This window comes from Typopeltis vanoorti, chromosome 5, assembly GCF_054136105.1.
Source record: "Typopeltis vanoorti isolate ZY-2024b chromosome 5, IOZ_Tvanoo_1.0, whole genome shotgun sequence".
Taxonomy (NCBI): Eukaryota; Metazoa; Arthropoda; class Arachnida; order Uropygi; family Thelyphonidae; genus Typopeltis; species Typopeltis vanoorti.
In genome coordinates, this window is record NC_143553.1 from 158,510,577 (window position 1) to 158,531,647 (window position 21,071).

The 21,071-nt window shown below is 35.8% G+C and overlaps 1 protein-coding gene across 2 annotated transcripts in view; it reads left to right on the forward strand.

Moving 5' to 3' along the window:
* The window catches only part of LOC150106995 (alpha-tocopherol transfer protein-like), a 67,804-nt gene that overhangs the window by 46,238 nt on the left and 495 nt on the right, over window positions 1–21,071 (forward strand). The window lies entirely within an intron of this gene.

The following is a 21,071-nucleotide window of genomic DNA, read 5'->3' on the forward strand; positions in this document are numbered from 1 at the left end:
TAAATATAGACTGTTTTGCTCTGTGTAATATTCCATTTACCACATATAATTGTAGTATTTTGAAAAGCTTTTCTGTAGGGATCTTGTCATATGCCTTTTCCATATCTACCAAACTAAAGTACAGACTCTTGTCATATTCTCATGATTTCAGCTATTTGTCTTAAAGACAAATAGCTGAAAAAAGAGGTTGTCAAAATCTGATTTTGACAACCTCTTTTTTGCAGGCGTAGACTTCTGTGGCTAATTGGTTCAAAAGATATATTTCAGTGATTACACCACATTTTTTATTATTCAGTTATACAAAATACTGAAATAATAGTTCCCGACAAGTTTCGTAAATCATAGGATTTACATCTCTTTAAGTTATACTATTTACCCCCTTTACAGGGGGTAAATAGTATAACTTAAAATTTAAACAAGAGAATTAATAAATACAAATCATAACCGTCTGGCTATTCATAAACTCAAATAACAGAATGCAGATATAAAACGTTATTGACGTTGAACAATACTGAACGATGTCACGTGTTCTTGTTCTCGTTCATACAGTCCGAGCTCAGATTGAGGTAGATTTTTTATTAGAGCTGACCACACTTGATGGAGAATTAAACCTTGATTTTTATTGCATTGGGTTGGGTTTTTTAGCATATTAGCAGCTTCTTTAAATTTTCTTATATAACTGTTGTTTTCTATGTATGACATCGTCATTTTTTGCCAGAGTACATCATGTCCAGTGGAAGTGGTATGGAAAGCAAGACCTGTTTTTTGTTCTCTTTTGTATTGTATGTCTGTTTGGTGTTCAGCCATGCGTATTTCTCCAGATCTTCCTGTCTGTCCTATGTAGGAAATCCTGCAAGAGCAATGGATTTTGTAGACTCCTGGTTTTTTAAGAGGATGATGAGGTGGTTTTGGTGGATGTAGGAATCTTGAGATTTTTTCCATAGGAAGGCTACTTTTATGTTGTGTTTGTTCATTAATTTTGCTAGCTTATCTGTAACATTTTTGACATAAGGAAGCGAGATTGCGTTTTTGTAATCCTGTTTTATTGTGTTGTTAGTTGGAGGCATTTTAAGAATTCTCTTGATGGTTTTTGTTTTTGAAAGCAATGCTCTTAAGAATTACCATAAAAAACCAAAAATATAGCTATGCTATGTGTACGATATTTCCATCATATTCAATGGAACAACAGATGAACTTATCAATTTCAAAGATTATCTCAACAATTTGCACAACACCATAAAATTCACTTTAGAACAAGAAGAAAATAAAAAACTTCCTTTTCCTGATATTCTATTAGAAGTTAATGAAGAAAGTAAACTCTCCTTCTCAGTATATAGGAAGCCGACAAACACTGGAAGATTTCTAAATGCAACCTACCTCGCACCACCATCCTATACAAAAAATAAGCTTAATTAAAACTCTTCGAGACAGAGCATACAATATCTCCAGCATACAAGAAAGATGTAATGAAGAACTAAAATACTTAACACAAATCCTCCAATAGAATGGATATGAAACAAAAACTATCAAGAGAATCCTTAAAATGCCTCCAACTAACAACACAATAAAACAGGATTACAAAAATGCAATCTCGCTTCCTTATGTCAAAAATGTTACAGATAAGCTAGCCAAATTAATGAACAAACACAACATAAAAGTAGCCTTCCTATGGAAAAAATCTCAAGATTCCTACATCCACCAAAACCACCTCATCATCCTCTTAAAAAACCAGGAGTTTACAAAATCCATTGCTCTTGCAGGATTTGCTATGTAGGACAGACAGCAAGATCTGGAGAAATACGCATGGCTGAACACCAAAAGACGTACAATACAAAAGATAACAAAAAACGGGTCTTGCTTTCCATACCACTTCCACTGGACATGATGTACTCTGGCAAAATACGACGATGTCATACATAGAAAACAACAATTATATAAGAAAATTTAAAGAAGCTGCTAATATGCTAAAAAACCCAACCCAATGCAATAAAAATCAAGGTTTAATTCTCCATCAAGTGTGGTCAGCTCTAATAAAAAAATCTACCTCAATCTGAGCTCAGACTGTATGAACGAGAACAAGAACACGTGACATCGTCCAGTATTGTTCAATGTCAATAACATTTTATATCTGCATTCTGTTATTTGAGTTTATGAATAGCCAGACGGTTATGATTTGTATTTATTAATTCTCTTGTTTAAACTTTAAGTTATACTATTTACCCCCTGAAGATGTAAATCCTACGATTTACGAAACTTGTCGGGAACTATTATTTCAGTATTTTGTATAACTGAATAATAAACAATGTGGTGTAATCACCTAAATATATCTTTTGAACCTCTTTTTTGCCTGAACCCAGCATGTTCTTTTCCAAGTTTCACAACCTCTTTTCAAGTATGCTTGCATAAATCTTACCTGGAACATTTAGTAGAGAAATTTCCCTATAATTCTCGCATTCAGCTTTATTTCCTTTTTTTATACATGGGAACTATTAGTGCTCTATTCCAATCATCTGAAATTCGACCTTCTGACCAGACCCTCTGAATTATGGAGTGTAGCCACTGCAAAACTTTTATACCTCCATACGCCAGCATTTCTGGTTGAATATTATCTGCTACAGCTGCCTTTCCACATTTCAAGTCGTTGATGGCCTTTTCTACCTCAAGTATTGATATGTACTCAGGTTTGCATTTCTCTTGATAATGCTTTAGTATGGTTCTGTCACTGCTTGTTTCATTTAAGTCTTTCAGAGTAATTACTTGAGACATGTAGGATTTCTTTTTCTTCAATTTACATGTCACCTTTATCATCTTTGATTCTTTTTACAATACTCTTTCCTCTATTTCTAAGCTTTTTTTTTTTATTTTAATAACCACCAGAACAATTTACCACTTTCCTGATATTTATTTTCTATATATTGCAATGAACATCACAGGTTTATTAAGGGAAGGTCATATTTTTGCATCTTGCTCACATTCTATAATAAAGTTACCATTGAACTAGACAAGGGGAATGGATACATCATGATACTTGCTAAGGCTTTGAACAGAATACAGCATGGAAGATTGTTGCATAAATTTGAGAATATGGGTTTGGATTATAAAATATTAGTGTGGATAAGAGGATGGCTGACTGACAGATATCAAAAAGTGGTATATGACGAAAGTGAGTCTGCAAGATTTAAGGTAACTAGTGGTGTACCACAAGGATCAGTCCTTGATTTACTGTTATTCAATCTGTACATTAATGATGGGAAGCATTTGACAGGTGACATATAGCTATTTGCTGATGATGCAAAGATAGGTAGGGTAATCAGGAATGCTGCTGATATGCAGTACTTTGCAGAATAATTTGATCAGGCTGGAATCATCGCTATGGGAAAATGGATGTCCGTAAATGCAGTCCTGCACTTTGGTATGATTAGATATCCAATGTCGTATTATATCTGCTGACTTATTTTTAGGAACTTTTGGTATACTCTCTTCTTTTCCCAGACGTGCTTCTTTAACTTCTCGTGTCTACCACGTGATTAGTATATTTCTATCCTTACAGACAACTTCACCACATACATCCATAGCTGAATCAATGTCTTCTTCAGAGTTCCACTGAGACTTCAAGATTTGGTTCATGTTTTCAAAATGCTCCAAATTTTCTTCAATAATGCTTGTATAATCAGGTCTACGGTTTACCTGTTAAAGCTTCTCAACGTTATTTTTAAAACTTTCTTACATAGTGTTCTTTTCAACGTAATATCCATTTTTATCCTGCTCAGCACTAAGTAATGGTCACTTCCAATTTCAAATCCTCTGTGCACTTGTATCCTGAACCAGCATGAAGCTATCAACAATGCCATAAGCAGTGAAGCTTTTCTTATTTCTTGTTTTCTCTCCACATGAACTTGTGCACATCTTTCTGTTGGAATATGATTAGTAATGACTAGTCCATGTCTTGAGCAGAAATCCAACAAATACTTAACATTATTGTTAGCTTTGCCTTTTTCTCCAAATTTTCCCAAAACATTCCTGTATGCCGCCTGGTGGGATTCATTTCTACTCTGATGTTTAGATCTCCAACAAGGACTGTTTTTCCATTTTCTTTGTCAGCTGCCTGTTCTAATGTGAAAGATTCTTCCACTTCCTCCTTAGAACTTTCTGTAGAACTATAGGCACAAATAAGTTTCATTGTCCATTTCCCCGTTTTGATCACTCTACTCTTGAAACTGACTTCCAATCAAGAAGTTTATCATTGTGAATGCTGTTGCTACCTCTTCCTTTCCTTGATTGTTATTGCTCAAATATAACATCCTATAATTAATTTTAGAATAAGATTACACTGGGTTTTTTTTGGGCCAATAAATTTAAAGATAAATTATGCCAACAAGTTTCACCAACTGGGCTGCTTGGCTTCTTCAGGGCATACAAATGGTAAAGACAAAAAAACTCAAAATGACTAGTGAATAGAACAGACATATAAAATATAACAAAATTAAAAAGACACGTAACATCATGCACATGGAACGCGTGTTTCATTAGTTATTGTTGTGTGTGCACCCTCTGTAGTTTGCAGCGAAATTAAATTCTGGCATGCTTAGCGATCTTATTAGGGTTTTCCATATGTCAGGCAGGATCATTCCTTGATTTCTGTTTAGGCTGCTTTTAGAATGGAGAACCATTGTGGCTTCTTTGAAATTGTGACACCGGAAATTTTCTTCTAGATAAGGCATGGAACTTTAGTCCCATTCAATGGTGTGGCTTGTGTTGAAGTGGAGGACTAGTCTGGAACTATCTATTCTGTTGTTTTTAACATCCCCTAAGTGTTCCTTTTTTTTTTTTTTTTCCCAAGACTGCTTGATGTCTGATCTATGTAGTTTAGACCACAAGAGCAAGGGATGTTGTATACTCCAGCATATTTGAAGAAGGCATTGCTGTCTTTTGGTGACCTTAATGTTTCAGATCGTTTTGATCAGTTTGAAAGTTACTCTAATTTCAAAAGGTTTGAAGAGTGTTGCAATCTTTTTTGACACTGTTCCTGCATAAGGGATGGCAATTGAGGATTTATATTGAGTCTTGGCAGATTGTTGTTGTGTGGGGTTGCTATGAAGAATCTTTTTTTAATTAAATTTCTTGATAGCCATTGTTTACCAGGGTCTGTGATATATAAGTTAATTCATCCTGCAGGTCTCTTTCTTCTGATATGATGCTGGTGGCTCTATTTTTGAGCATGTGTATGATGCTAAGTTTTTGAGAAATGCGGTGAGTAGACGAGAAGTGAAGATAACGTCCAGTATGGGTTAGTTTTCGTTACTTTAAGGCTGATATGTCCATCTGCTTGTTTTTTGATTAGGGTATCTAAAAATGGTAGTTGTCTATCTTTCTGAAGGTCCGAGATGAATTTGATTTTCTGATAGATGGAATTTATCTTTGTTAGAAAGTCAAAAAAAGTGCTGTTTTAGTGTTTCTCCAAATTATAAAAATGTCATCAACATACTTCCACCATACTAATGGCTTAGGGTCTAATTCGGAAAGGATGTTATTTTCTAGTTTCTCCAGGAATAGATCTGCACACGGAGGAGATAGGGGACTGCCCATAGCCAAGCCAATTAGTTGTTCATAGATAGTGCTGTTCCATTTAAAGAAGTTTGATTTGAGGTAATGACTGAAGAAGTTAGCAGTATCTTGAGGATACAGATTGTATAAAATGTTGATAACTTCTACCAGGATGTTGATGAATAACAATACCATGTTCAGGCTGGCAAGAATATCTGTTTCAAAAATGGAGATGTTTTTCAGTTTGGTAATGAAGTGCTTTGAATCTTTATGTAGGTATCAGAATTTCAAATATGATCCTTTATGAGATGGGCAAGGTGTTTAAACAGTAGGTAGGTTGGAGAATTTCTTCCATCTACTGTGGGGCGTAGAGGGACTCCACTTTAGTGAACGCTAGGAGAACTGTATAATCTCGGTGTCACTGGGTGCAACGACTCAATCTCCATTGTAGATCTATAGACCAGCTATTCATATTACATAATAAATTATTAGTGGCCTCGTGGTTTTTCCATGTAGGGTCTTAGTTTAATATCCAATAAGTTGATGTATCCGAGAGTAACTCTGTGATCTTAGCTGTGTAGTCTTTGATGTTGAGGATAACCGTAGAGTTTCCTTTATCTGCCTTTAAAATGATAATTTGTTTGTCCTTCAAGTTGGCTCTTTAATCTAAGATCATTGGCTATTGTTTCAGACAAAGACAAGGGTGCTTTCTCTTTGTTGGAAATAATGTTGACCTTTGGAATATGGATAGTTGCGATAGAAAAATTGAATCCTTTTTTTAGTATGCTAACATGTATCATGTTATCAAGAAGTGTCCATAAAGTCGGAAGCATGTTAGATCTATTTTGCTAAGTTCGTATCTGATATTTTGTATCCTATCACATAATAGTGCCAGGAACTTTTTGAAATATATTCATTTAGCCTTTCTTGAGTGTTTTTTTTTTCTTTTATAACTAGAAATTTAGGAATGATATTGAAGTTCCTGCATTTTTTAAGAACTTCAGATGGTTTAAGAGTCTAGCTTTTTTACATTTGAGTTTCTCAAAACAACTTATACCTTGTGTTTTATTGTCCCATTGAGTCTGTTCATTGTGAGTATATTTTTTTGGCCGCTAACTTAATTTTAGAATAAGATTACACTGGGTTTTTTTGGACCAGTAAATTTAATGATAAGTTATGCCAACAAGTTTCACCAACTGGGCTGCTTGGCTTCTTCAGGGCATACAAATGGTAAAGATAACTCAAAGTCGCTAGTACATAGAACAGACGTGTAAAATATAGCAAAATTAAAAAAAAAAGCACAACATCATACACATGGATCGTATGTGCATGCTCTGTAGTTTGCAGCGAAATTAAATGTAACTCAAATGTAAAAAAGCTAGACTCTTTAACCATCTCAAGTTCTTAAAAAGATGCAAGAACTTCAACATCATTCCTAAATTTCTAGTTAAGAAGAAAAATTCCACTTTCTATTAATTTTCCTTTCCATTAATACTCTTTCTATCTTCAATTTTCTGACTTCGGATTTATTCTTCTGAATATTGAGTTGGAGCTTGTTCTAATAACTGACTTTTCACTGTTCACCCTAGTTCTGTGAAGAAAACTGCTAGATAATTGTTTTACTGGGCAACGTCTCAATCATCATGAAATCTCATGTTAAGCCATCATATGCATCCGTAGTATAAGCCAGTAGAGAATACAATTTGGTCTGCTAAGCCTCATATTTTCAGCCCATCCTCGTTCATTCATACCTAGTAGATATCTACTAATGATACACACCACATAAAGGTGAGGATTGGACAATAGGTCAGAAGCTCCAGTTGGTTTTCCACATTCCTGAAAGGCAATGTGGAGGTCTCCCAGTTACTTGGCTTTAACCCTTAAGCAACCCCTAATGCTACATTCATACTTTAATGTAACTTTCCTTCATAATGGAAAGTTACATTAAATATAGTTCATGAATAACAGGGGGGATAATGTACATCCTTGTCTCACACCTTGATTTCACATTAAACAGTGTTCCTGTACCTCCTTCAGTTCTAACTTTTGACTTACAACGACTTTAAATATAGACTACGTATTGCTTGATATTGCATTCCATTTATACCACATAACTGTAGTGTTACATACAGTTTTTCTCTTGGCAATTTGTCATATGCCTTTTTCAGATCTACAAAACAAAACTTAAATACATATCCTCCTTATATTCCCATGATTTTTCGACTATTTGTCTTAAGTGAATATGTGATCATGATAACTTCTGTTTGGCCTGAAACAGCTTGTTTTCCAATCTTCCGTTCTTTACCTTTTTCTCAATTATACTTGCATAAAGCTTCTCAGGAACACTCAGCAGGGAAATTCCTCTGTGATTCTCGCATTCAGTTTTATTTCTCTTTTTTATAGATGGGTGCTATGGGAGCTTCTACTGTAATCTTCTGCAATTCAACCTTCTGAGGCCTTCTGAATTATATGGTATAAACTTTTTATATCATTTGTGCTGTTTCCCCACTTTTACAATATGTTCTTTAAAATTACTGCCCATCATCAAACAAATAAATTTTTTTTTCTTTTTTTTTTAAAAATATTCATCAATGCAATCATAGTACAACAATACCTTACATAGTCCGGGTAATCGGTTCCATCAATATCCCGGACTGTTTGAAATTGGACTAATCGAGGAATTAAATACATACAAAAAATGATAATTGGTTCCAAAAAAAAATATTCTCCATCATCATCATCATCATCATCATCAAATTCCTGCCATGTACCCTCAAGGGGTGTACAGGATATGACAGTACTACATGAAAAAATTACATCATTACTAACTTCCTATCTACAATTTTCCTCCAAATCAGTCTGTTACTTGTCAAGACTCCAACATTATCAGATCTTATATTTCTATCGTCTAAGGCACTTTGTACCGTATCAATCCACCTATATCTTGGTCTTCCTCTGGGTCGTTTTCCTGCCAACCTGGCAGAGAACACTTGTTTTGCTAATCTTTCCTCTCCCATTCTATTTAAGTGACCATACCATCTGAGATTAGCTCTGCTAACGCATTCCTGGATGCTGACAATGTCAAGTTCTTTCCTAATATCCTCATTTTTAATATGATATTGCCATTGATGCCATCTGTTCACGCCTCTAATCTTTCTCAGGACTCTCATATCTGCGGTCTCTAGTCTTTGGTCAAGTGTTTTACTTCTGACCCAGCTCTCAGATCCATAAGTTAAAATTGGTTTGAACACAGTTTTGTATACAGCTAATTTAGTGTTCCGACTAATTTCTTTCTTCTCCCTGTTTTTTAATTAAAAAAAACAAGATTAATAAATTCAAATGTCTTTGTCAAAAATAATTAAACAAAAAATACACGTTTTTCGTAATTCATTTTTTTATTCTCTAAAATTTGCAATACCAATGTCTGCACATTTTTCATCTTTGGTTTTTTCTCTTCATACATTTCTTTGTAGCAACGAATTGCATTGTTTATCGTTCGGCGAATTGTAAGGCTATGTTCAATATTGGGATCAACTTCCATAATATGCTTTGACAAGGTTTCAACCATTCCAATAATTTTTGATAGTTGTTCAGCTATTATTCTCGTGCAGGCACTTCAACACAGTCATTGTTGTCTAAGTTGTCCTCCTGTGCTTCATGAGCTTGTTGTTCATCCATGTTAATAAGCATTTCATTATCCAGTTCATTAGTGTTCGATTCAATGCACTCAATTACGTTGATTGAATCTAACTCTTTGAAACCAAGTTGCTGTCCAATTTCCACTGTTATTAGTGACTTCAACAAAATGAGGTTCAAAACCAATGAAATCATTTGCACAATGTGGTATGATATGTTTCCATACTGCTCTCATATTGCTTGCCGTTAATTCATGCCATGTTTTGCCTATATTTTCGCTAACGTTTCTGATGTTGTAGCTATTCCAAACTTCTGTTAAAGTAGGCACATTTAATCCTGTTGTAGCTCTTATGGCTTGCGAAAAAGTGCAGCACAATTAATAGACCTTAAATGTCGCAATGACACCATTATCCATTGGTTGGATCACCGACGTCATATTTGGTGGAATAAAAGTTATTTGTACATTTTCATTTAAATCACAAAGACCAGTCGGATGACTGGGGGCATTATCTAAGATCAATAAATCTTAAAATCTAATCCTTTTTCTCTGTAATAATGTTAATAATGTTCTGTTATAGGGCAAAAATAGTTGGTGAACCAATCTTCAAATAAAACTCTTGTGACGCATGCTTTCTTACGTGAATGAACGCCACAACACTGAGAGATTATTTTTTGATACATTTTTAAGAGCTCTAGGATTTTCTGCACGGTATACAAGCATTGATTTTAATTTGAAATCCCCTGCTGCATTTTCATCTAATAACAGTGTGTGACGGTCTTTTGAAATTTTATATCCAGGGCATGACTTTTCATTGGCTGCTATAAAAGTGCGCGTGATGGCAACTTTTTCCAGAATAATCCCGTTTCATCAACATTAAATATTTGTTCATCTTTGTAGCCACCTTTTTGTATGATTTCACTCAATTCCTTTGGATATCTTAAAGCAGCCTCTTTATCTCCACCAGCAGATTTGCCAACAATACGAACTTGTGAATACCAGTTTGTTGCTTAAAACGAAAAACCGCCCTTGACTTGCCGTAAAATTTCACTAGTTCCCTCACCTTCGTTTTCTATATCATCAATAGTCTTCAAGTCATTGTAATGACTTAATGCTTTGGCTTGAATTTCCAATTGACTAAGCGGAACTCGCTTTTGAGTTGTCTTTGATCCATATGGATAATAGCTGCTCCATATTTACCATTCAAGTGCTTCTGGTTTCAGTCACTATTTTCGATAAATAAGAAGCCATAGCATACCTTGCGATTTGTATTGATGTTTTTTTTTTATAAGTTTTTGAACTGATGACTCCTCCATTCCTTTTCATAGCCTATTTTAGCAAAGGATGGACCGTCTTCATGAAGCTTGATTATATCAAGCTTTTTGTTCTAAAGTGAGCCATTTACGTTTCTTGGTGACAGAATCACTTTCACGTTTTCTTTTTGCACTCATTATGTAGTTTTTTTTAAATGGGATTAAAAGTTAATTATCACAAATCAACTTTACTGTAGATTTGTGCATAGAAAACTGATAGACATAGAAGTTAATTCAACATCAAAGTTTACAAATGTCCACTACTTACTCGTACTATACATAGCTTACACATTAAAACGTTGAACATAATGCTGCATTTACATTCTCGGCAAGTCTAAGTACATATATATACAACGGGGAACCCCCAAAAAAATTGAAATATCGTATCACATAACTTTAAAACCGCACAAAAAGAGACTTGACCATATAAAGGGAAAAAAACGAACATTTATGTATAAAAATAATAATTTTGTGTACTAATTTTTTAGGATTTAAATCCGGACTATGTGAGGTATTGCTGTAATTGCATTCACATCCTACCAGCAAGTCATCTTGATTCAAGAACAGAATAATTGAAATAGCCATTTTCCTCTTGCCCATATATGGCACTAATCAGCTGTAGATTTTGCAACATTTTTCTCATGACAGTTCTTATAAAAACATTTTTAAAAAAGTTCTTTGGTGATGAATAAGTTTATAAAAAATAAGTGCATGTACTTAAAACATTTCATTTTCAGCATCAAATGTCTCATGCATTTCTTATTATTTAAAATAAGAACCTATTTTTTTGTGTGGGTTTTCAAATTTTTTTTTATTTCATTATATCATCTGAGAACTACTTTGATTCATTGTTTAAATTTCATCATCAAATTCCTGACATGTTCCCTCAAGAGGTGCATAGGATATAGTACTATATGAAAAACCTACATCATTGCTATCTTCCTATCTACAATTTTCCTCCAAATCAATCTGTTACTTGTCAAGACTCCAACATTATCAGATCTTATATTTCTATCTTCTAAGGTACATTTTACTGTATCAGTCCACCTATATCTTGGTCTTCAATTGGGTCTTTTGCTGCTAACCTGGCAGTAAACACATCATCAAATTCCTGCCATGTACCCTCAAGGGGTGTACAGGATATGATAGTACTACATGAAAAAAATTACATCATTACTAACTTCCTATCTACAATTTTCCTCCAAATCAGTCTGTTACTTGTCAAGACTCCAACATTATCAGATCTTATATTTCTATCGTCTAAGGCACTTTGTACCTTATCAATCCAGCCTATATCTTGGTCTTCCTCTGGGTCGTTTTGCTGCCAACCTGGCTGAGAACACTTGTTTTGCTAATCTTTCTTTACCCATTCTGTTTAAGTGACCATACCACCTGAGATTAGCTCTGCTAACGCATTCCTGGATGTTGACAATGTCATGTTCTTTCCTAATATCCTCGTTTTTAATATGATATTGCCATTGATGCCATCTGTTCATGCCTATAATCTTTCTCAGGACTCTCATATCTGCGGTCTTTAGTCTTTGGTCAAGTGCTTCTAACCCAGCTCACAGATCCATAAGTTAAAATTGGTTTGAACACTGTCTTGTATATACAGCTAATTTAGTGTTCCGACTAATTTCTCTCTTATTCCATATGAATTTATTCAATTGACATCCCACCATACTAGCTTTGCTGATTCTGTTGTCTATTTCTCTATTTAATTTACCATCTTCAGTAAAAATCGTGCCTAAGTAGCTGAAATGCTATGCATGTTCCACAGGTTCTCCATTCACAATGCAGTTGACATTTTCAATGATTCCTGCCTATTTTCATTGTCTTTGTCTTTTTGTTGCTGACCTTCGTACCATATTTATTACAACAGTTATTCAATTTAGTCAGAGAATCTTGCAGACTTGTAGTGGATTTATTGATAAGTATGACATCGTCCGCATAAAGCAAAGAGCTGACATTAACATCTCCAATTTTGATATCATGCTTAATACCACTTTCCTTCATGATGTGATCCATATATATAATGAATAACAGAGGGGATAATGAACATCCTTGTCTCACATCAGATTTAACAATAAACCATCTTCCTGTACTTCCTTCAATTCTAACTACTAACTTACAACTCAAATAAAGACTAAGTATTGCTTGATATAATGCCCCATTGACACCATATAACTGTAGCGTTTTGAAAACCTTCTCTCTTGGCACTTTGTCATATGCCTTTTCCAGATCAACAAAACTTAAATACAGATCTTTGTTATATTCCCATGATTTCTCCACTATTTGTTGTAAAGTGAAGATCTGATTCTGACAGCCTCTATTTGGCCTGAATCCAGCTTATTCTTCACCAAGCTTTTCTTCCACAATTCTTCTGAAACATTTCTCAAGTATACTTGCATAGATCTTACCGGGAACACTCAGTAGGGAAATACTTCTGTAATTCTCGCATTCAGTTTTACTTCCCTTTTTATATATGGGTACTATGAGAGCTCTACTCCAATCATCGGGAATTCATCCCTCTGTCCAGGCTTTCTTGACTATGCAGTGCAGCCACTGCAAGACTTTTATACCACCATACTTCAGCATTTCTGGTCGAATATCATCTACTCCTGTTGCCTTTCCACATTTCAAGCTTCTGATAGCTTTTTCTACTTCAAGTATGGATATGTATTCCTGACTGCATGCCTGGTCAGTGTTTTTTACCACTGTGCTGTCATCACTGCTTGTTTCATTTAGCAGTTTTTCAAAATAATTACTCCATACTTCAAGGATATCTTTTTCTCCCGTTTTCATGTCATCTTTATCATCTCTAACTCCTTTTACAGCACTCTTTCCTCCATTCCTAAGCATTTTCAACAGCCTCCAGAATATTTTGCCACCTTCTTGATATTTATTTTCTATATTCTTGCCAAAGTCCTCCCATGACTTTTGTTTAGCTAGTTTTACACACTGTTTAGCTTTCTTACATTTGTCTCTGTATTCTGTAAGAGTAAAAGCTGACTTATTTGCCAGGAACTTTTGATAGACTTTCTTCTTTTCCTTCACTGCCTCTTTAACTTCCTGTGTCCACCATGGAGTTCTAATTTTTCTATCTTTGCAGACAACTTCACCACATGCCTCTCTAGCTGAATCAGTCAGGACTTTCTTCAAGGTTTGCCACTGAATCTCCAAGGTTCGATTCCTGTTCTCAAACTCTTTCATTTTTTCTTCAATAATCTTTGTGTATTTTAGTCTACAGTTCACATCTGAGAGCTGCACAACTTTTATTCACTTTAAAACTTTCTTATATGTCATTCTTTTCAATATGAAATTCAATTTTATCCTGCTCAAGACTAAATAGTGATCACTTCCAATTTCAAATCCTCTGTAGAGTCTGGTGTCCTGCACCAGAGAGAAAACATCACTATCAACAATAACATAGTCAATGAGACTTTTCTTATTCCTTGCATCTTCTCTCCATGTGAATTTGTGCATATTTTTATGTTGGAACATGGTGTTAGTAATAACCAGTCCATGTCCTGAGGAGAAATCCAACAAGTATTTGCCATTATTATTAGCTTTGCTCTTTTCTCCAAATTTTCCCAAAATATTTTTTTATGTCTCACAATCATATCCTACTCTGCTATTTAAATCCCCAACAAGGACCAACTTTTTCATTTTCATTGTGTCTGTTGCTTTTTCTAAAGCCTCAAAAAATTCCTCCACTTCTACCTTAGTAGAACCTTCTGTGGGACCATAGGCACAAATAAGTCTCATCGTCGAGTTCCCCATTCTCATATTTGCCCACATTACTCTACTTGAGACTGACTGCCATTCAAGAAGATTAGTCTCGTATTTTGTGTTGAATACTATAACTACTCCCTCTTTTCCTTGATTGTTATTGCCTGAATATAGCATTTTGTATTTATTGCTCAGAAAGATCTCACCAGTTTTTGTCTTTTTTGTTTCAGTCATCCCTATTATGTCGTTCTGGTACTTATCTAATTCCTCTGCTAGTTCCATTTCTTTGCCATTCAGGCTTCTTATGTTGATAGTATCGATCTTTAACTCTGATAATGTTGAGTTAGGGTGTGTTTTCAGATTTGTTCCAGTAGCTGACTTTTCGCTGTTCGCCCTGGTTCCCTGGTGAGAACAACGGGGGCCTTATTTAATCGGGCGATGCCCCAGCCGGCATGAAATTTTGTCATGTTGTACCATCATTTTTTATTTTGGTTTAACCAATAAGAATACAGTTTGGTTGGCTAAATACCAAATTGCCAGCCCATCCTTGTTCGTTCAGTATTTAAGTAGATACCCAACAGTGTGCACCACGAGAAGGTGAGGATTGGACATTAGGTCAGAAGCCCTGGTCGGTTCTCCGCATTCCTTTAAAGGCTATGTGGAGGTCTCCTGTCAGTTATTCAGCTTTGACCCTTAAGTACCCTGGCAGTAAACACTTGTTTTGCTAATCTTTCCTCTCGAATTCTGTTTAAGTGATCATACCACCTGAGATCAGTTCTGCTAACGCATTTCTGGATGCTAACAATGTCAAGTTCTTTCCCAATATCCTTGTTTTTCATATGATATTGCCATTGATGCCATCTCTTCATGCCCCTAATCTTTCTGAGGACTCATATCTTTGGTCCCTAATCTTTGGTCAAGTGTTTTACTTCTGACCTAGCTCTAAGATCCATAAGTTAGAATTGGTTTTTACACTGTCTTCTATATGGCTAATTTAGTGTTTTGACTAATTTCTCTCTTATTCCATATAAATTTATTCAGGTAACTTCTTACCATACCAACTTAGTTAATTCTGTTCCCTGTTTCCATGTTTAATTTACCATCTTCACTAAAAATCATGCTTAAGTAGCTGAAATGTTTTATTTGTTCTATAGGTTCTCCATTCACAATGCAGTTGATATTTTCAATGCTTCTGCCAATTTTCATTGTTTCTGTCTTGTTATTGCTGACCTTCATACCAAATCTATTACAACAGTTATTCAATTTTGTCAGTGAACTTATAGTGGATTTATTTAGAAGTATAGCATCATCCACATAAAGTAATGATTAGAGATTATGATATAATTTTGATATCAGATTTAATACCACTTTACTTCGTAATGTGATCCATACACAATGGTGGTCTGAAAAGTTCTCGATCATAGATGTCAACACTGTCAGCAAGATTTTTTTTCTAAGTTTGTACCTCTGTCATATGCATTCATGTGAAATTGCAAGTATTTCTATGAAGTAGTTTTTTATACAGTTGTCGGAAGCCAGTGTTGCCTGTATTCCTTGAAATGGATAAAATTAAGTATCGTGCAGTTATAAAATTCTTTGTAAAAGAAGGTTTAACGCCATAAGAAATTCATTCGAAGTCATAAAAGTTTATGGACACTCTTCTCTTTCGTTTTCAACAATTAAGAAATGGACTGCCGAGTATGAAGATGATCCATGTGAAGGATGTCCAGAAAGTGTAACTACACCAGAAATCATTTATCAGTGCATGATATCGTATTCAATGAACTCTGAATCAGAGTACATGAAATTACTGAGACTATAGGCATTTCAAAAGAACGTGCAGGATATATTTTGCATGAAGAATTGCAAATGAAAAAGCATTGCACAAGATTGGTGACATGCTGATCAAAATGCACTTGCATGAAAATCTCTGAACAGTGCTTGGAGCATTTTAACAAGAATAAAACTGATTTTGTGTGTCGATTTATTACTATGAATGAGACTTGGATTCATTGTTACACACCAGAATTCAAACAGCAGTCAAAGCAGTGGACAAAAACTGGTTGTTCAGTACCAAAGAAGGCAAAGTCGGTTCTTCCATCAGCAGGAAAGGTCATGGCATCGGTGTTTTGGGATGCTAAGGGCATTTTGTCATCATCAAATTCCTGCCATGTAACCTCAAGGGGTGTACAGGATATGATAGTACTACATGAAAAATTTACATCATTACAATTTTCCTTCAAATCAATCTGTTACTTGTCAAGACTCCAACATTATCACATCTTATATTTCTATCTTCTAAGGCACTTTTTACTGTATCAATCTATCTATATCTTGGTCTTCCTATAGGTCTTTTTCTGCAATCCTGGCAGACAACACTTGTTTGGCTAATCTTTCCTCGCCTATTCTGTATAGGAAAGATATCACATTAGATTAGCTCTGCTAATGCATTCCTGGATGCTGACAATGTCAAGTTCTTTTCTAATATCCTCGTTGTAATATATTGCCATTGATGCCATCTGTTGACGCCTCTAATCTTTCTCAGGACTCTGATATCTGCAGTCTCTAGTCTTTGGTCAAGTGTTTTACTTCTGACCCAGCTCTCAGATCCATAAGTTAAAACTGGTAGCTGTATACACTGTCTTGTATACAGCTAATTTAGTGTTCCAACTAATTTATCTCTTATTCCATATGAATTTATTCAATTGACTTCCTACTGCACTAGCTTTGTTGTTCTATTGTCTATTTCCATATTTAATTTATCATTTTCACTAAAAATCATGCCCAAGTAACTGAAATGTTTTACTTGTTCCACTGGTTCTCCATTCACAATGCAGTTGACATTTTCAACAATTCTACCTATTTTCGTTTTCTTTGTCTTTTAATTGCTGACCTTCATACCATATCTATTACAACAGTTATTCAATTTAGTCAGGGAATCTTGCAGACTTGTAGCGGATTTATTTAGAAGTATAACATCGTCCACATAAAGCAAAGAGCTGACATTAACATCTCCAATTTTGATATCATGTTTAATACCACTTTCCTTCATAATGTGATCCATATAGATAATGAATAATAGAGGGGATAATGTACATCCTTGTCTCACACCAGATTTAACATTAAACCATCTTCCTGTGCTTCCTTCAATTCTAACTACTGACTTACAACTCAAATAAAGACTAAGTATTGCTTGATATAATGCCCCATTGACACCATATAACTGTAGCATATTGAATAGCTTCTCTCTTGGCACCTTGTCACATGCCTTTTCCATATCAATAAAACTTAAATACAGATCTTTGTTATATTCCCATGATTTCTGAACTATTTGTCGTAAAGTGAAGATCTCATCCTGACAGCCTCTATTTGGTCTGAAACCAGCTTGTTCTTCACCAAGCTTTTCTTCCACAATTCTTTTCAACCGTTTCTCAAGTATACTTGCTTAAATCTTACCAGGAACACTCAGTAGAGAAATAACCTCTGTAATTCTCACATTCAGTTTTATTTCTCTTTTTATATATGGGTACTATGGGAGCTCTACTCCAATCATTGGGAATTCGTCCCTCAGTCCAGGCCTTCTGAACTATGCAGTGCCACCATTGTAAGACTTTTATTCCACCATACTTCAGCATTTCTGGTTGAATATCATCTACTCCTGCTGTCTTTCCACATTTCAAACCTTTGATGGCTTTTTCTAATTCAAATAGATATCAGTATTTTTAAATAAGACCTATTTTCCTCGGTGTTGGACATTCGTGTGAGAAGAACGTCAGAACTGTCAACTGACCACCACCTTGTTGTGTGCACTCTACGGATTCAGAAACCAGATGTTACCATCAACGCTGGTAAGCCTAAGCAGCTATACCACGTGAAATGGGAGACATTGGAAAATGAGGCTGTGAAGAAGAATATTGCAGATGACATTTCCTCCATGTTCAAAGAGATTCCCAAGCATACTGCAGATGTTGAGGAAGAGTGGAAGCTGTTCAGAACAACTGTCACTGCCTCTGCACTCTCATGCTGTGGCAGAAAGTGGCTCGGCATGGCAATGGGCAGTGAGAAAAGGACACCTTGGTGGAACCAAGAAGTCCAAAAAACTGTCCAGGCAAAAAAGGAGTCCTACCTAACATGGCTTAGAGTTAGGTCACCTGAGATGCGTTTGCAGTATGCTGAGGCTCGAAAGGATCCTTTCTCCAAAGGATTCCCAAGCTTTCAGCAAAGCAGAAGGCTTGGGAATCCTTTGGAGAAAGATTAGACTCATCCTATGCAAATGCAAACAAAGTATTCTGGCAGACTATTCGCCGCCTTCGTGGGAGGAAATCGTGCTCAGCAAGGGCAATTAAGGCCTCTGATGGTGCACTTTTAACAACCGAGAAGGATATCCTCCACAGATGGAGGGAATAATTTGAGAGCCTTCTTAACCCAAGTGGCCCAGCAGTTGTTAACATCCAAGAGGTGCAGATCGTGGCAATGATTAGTCTCACAGCGGAAGAGGTCCATTTAGCAATAAAATCGCTAAAATCGGGCAAGGCTGCTGGCGATGATGAAATTCAGCCCGAAATGCTTCAAGCCTTAAATCGAGATGGTGTTCTCTGACTGACTCGAGTGTGTCAGGCTGCTTGGATATCTAGGCGAGCACCAAAGCAATGGCAGACAGGCATAATAGTTTTTAAAAAGGGAGACCAGAAGGATTGCAGTAACTATGATGGCATCTCTCTGCTCAGCCTGCCTGGGAAAGTGCTTGGAAAGCCAGTGCAGGAGCATAGTTGAGTCAAAGTTCCAGGAAGAACAATGTGGCTTTCATCCTGGTAGAAGCACAACTAACCAAATCTTCACTTTAAGGCAAGTCTTTGATAAATATTGGGAATATGCCAAGAATGTCTACACATGTTTTGTGGACTTGGAGAAGGCATATGACCGGGTTCCTTGGGATAAGCTTTCACAAGTAGTTCAGGAGTATGGAGTGGATGGCCAACTATTAGCTGCCATCAAGTCCCTGTATGAATCCCAGAGTTTTGTGTCAGGGTAAACAGCACAAAGTCTGAACCTTTCACAGTCTCCGTTGGCCTCTGCCAAGGGTGTGTTCTTTCACCCCTCCTTTTCATAATATTTATGGACTGGATTGATAGGCATAGCCGAGGCAGTGAGTGTGTCAGAATTGTAAGATGTAGCATTGGATGTCTGCATTTTGCAGATGACCTAATTCTGCTTAGCTTTTCCACAGATGACCTCCAGCGGACCCTAAATAGGTTTGTAGCTGTTTGTGCAGATGCCGGAATGAAGATCAGTGTGGCCAAAACTGAAACATTTGTGGTCTCAAGACAACCATCCCAGTGCACTCTACATGTAAGTGGAGTTCCAATGAGGCAGGTGGAGAAGTTTAAATACCTTGGGTCCACATTCACGAATGATGGAAAATGGGACGTAGAGCTAGATACTCAAATTGGCTTAGCAAGCTCAATATTGCGGGAGCTTGGCTTCGGTAGTATTGAAGCGGGAGTTAAGCCAGAAGGCAATGCTAGCTGTCTTCAATACAGTCTATGTCCCCATCCTCACCTATGGTCATGAGAGTTGGGTAATTACCAAAAGAATACGGACACGAATCCAAGCGGCTGAAATGAGGTTCCTTCGAGGGGTTGCGGGGCTGACAAGACTCGACAGTCAGAAGCTCTGCAAATGCTTCTTTTAACTCTGTCAAATGCTTTTTCAAATTCAATAAATGTAATATGCATTTCTAAATTGTATTCTCTCAATACTCAACCGCTGCTTCTCCGAGTTGAGAGATCACAGTTACGTTGGTATGGGCACCTGGTCAGAATGCCACAAGAGAGGCTCCCTCAGCAGGCCCTCTTTGCCAAGCCAGAGGGTGGGAGGCTACGTGGAAGGCCAAGGACTCGCCGGATAGATTATATCCAAAACATTGGGTGGACATGTTTGGGAATCCCACCAGAACACCTGAGCTTGGTGGCAGAGGATCGTGACCATTGGAAGTTCCTCTTGCAGCTGTTGCCCCCACAACCCAATTAGGAAAGGTGGGCCTTGGAGTTGTATGTTAAAAAGAGTCGCTGAAATGTGACATCCCTATTGGACTCATTGATTTATCTCTCTTCTACATGATAGTTCCTAATTTAATCTTATTTGAATTTTATTATTTTCATATATACTTATGATAGCTTTTAGAATATTATTTGGTATTTTTCTTTCTTTTAATATGTTAAATAAAATGCTTCTTTTAACTCTGTCAAATGCTTTTTCAAATTCAATAAATGTAATATGCATTTCTAAATTGTATTCTCTTCTTTTCTCTATTATTAGGCAGAAGGCCAGGTCTATAGCTGTCTTCATGATCATCTTTTTTCTAAATCCATTCTGTACTTCTAAAACAAAGTTTTCAGAATATTTTATTAGTTTGTTATTTAAAATTTTGCTATATATTTTGTAACAGGAATTTAGAATACTTATACCTCTATAATTTTTAAGGTCATCTCTACTACCTTTTTTTTAAAAAAAAGATAGGGATTACAATTGCTTTTTTCCATTCTATTGGTGGGTTAATTATTGAATAGATTTTATTTAAAAATAATAGGAGTCTTTCTTTGAACCTTATACATGCATATTTATATAATTCTAAACATAACTTATCTTCTCCATGTGATTTTCCATTTCTTGTTTCTTTCAGGCCGATTTCTAATTCTTATTTAGTTATTTCCCCTTTTCACCTTTTATTAAATGTTTGCCAGTTATCTTTTTTAAAATATTTTTCTGTCAACAATTCTCTATAGAAAATTAGAAATTCTTCTAATTTCAATTGTGTTTAATTTTACATTTTCTTTAGTATCTGTACT